The following is a 1,003-nucleotide window of genomic DNA, read 5'->3' on the forward strand; positions in this document are numbered from 1 at the left end:
ATATTATGGGCAAAAAAGTTAATATCCGTAAGGTTTGTTCAATAGTCGGACGGGGTGAATGGCAAGAAATTTGACTGCTAATTGAAAAATTTTATATACTAGTATTGAAAAAGGGTAGAAATGTTTCCTTGCAACAGAGCATTCTTCTGAAAAGTGTACAGAGGGCATGTTACCCCCTCCCCTCCCACATACACTCATTTTCGCGATTCATCGGAATCGACATCCAAATTCCGACCAGACAAGGCTGCATATATATATATATCATATTAGCTAGCCTTACTGTCTGACGAGAGAAGTTCAAGTGACTAAATTCCTTTACCATACAACCGCCTCTCTGGTTTCGTGGTAGCGTTAAAGAACTCATCAAAGAAACCAGGCTTATGATTGTGTACACCGGACACACGTTTCGTCTACAAGACTCATTAATGACGATCGAATAATAGAAATGAAGGGCCAAATTTATTTGAAGAGCATTGATGACCTAAAATGTTCGCATCGAGTGTGGAAGATCGTGGGTTAAAACCCCGTCCGGGTAAAACCGAACTGACTTGAAAATTGGTATTTGCTGCTTCTCCACTAAGCATGTGACATTTAAGAGTAAGAGTAAAGACTGGTCGACCCTAAGTCAAAATAATGCGCCTGGGTTGTGTGACATGTCTTCTTGTGGACAGTAACTTTTTGAACAAACTCGTTGATAATCAGAGTCACGGTCTAATACAAAGCAGGGTTTATATTCATATCATATTATCAAGTTATCGCCCTGAAAAGGCTTTTAATTTGCCATCCTTAACCACACGTCAATTCTAGGGCTCAATGTTGAACGATCTGCAACAAGAGATTATTCTCTATTTGCACTGAAATAGATTCATGTATAGTGTACCACTTAACGCCGTGCACTCGAGTATTTAGAAAAATGTATTTCCTTAAATTGTCCTGTGATAAAAACAATTAGGTTAATAGGTTAAAATTACAAAACAGATTCATCGTTTAGCTTTCAAGTGGA

Source organism: Mytilus californianus, unplaced genomic scaffold (assembly GCF_021869535.1).
Source record: "Mytilus californianus isolate M0D057914Y unplaced genomic scaffold, xbMytCali1.0.p SCAF_11, whole genome shotgun sequence".
Classification (NCBI taxonomy): domain Eukaryota; kingdom Metazoa; phylum Mollusca; class Bivalvia; order Mytilida; family Mytilidae; genus Mytilus; species Mytilus californianus.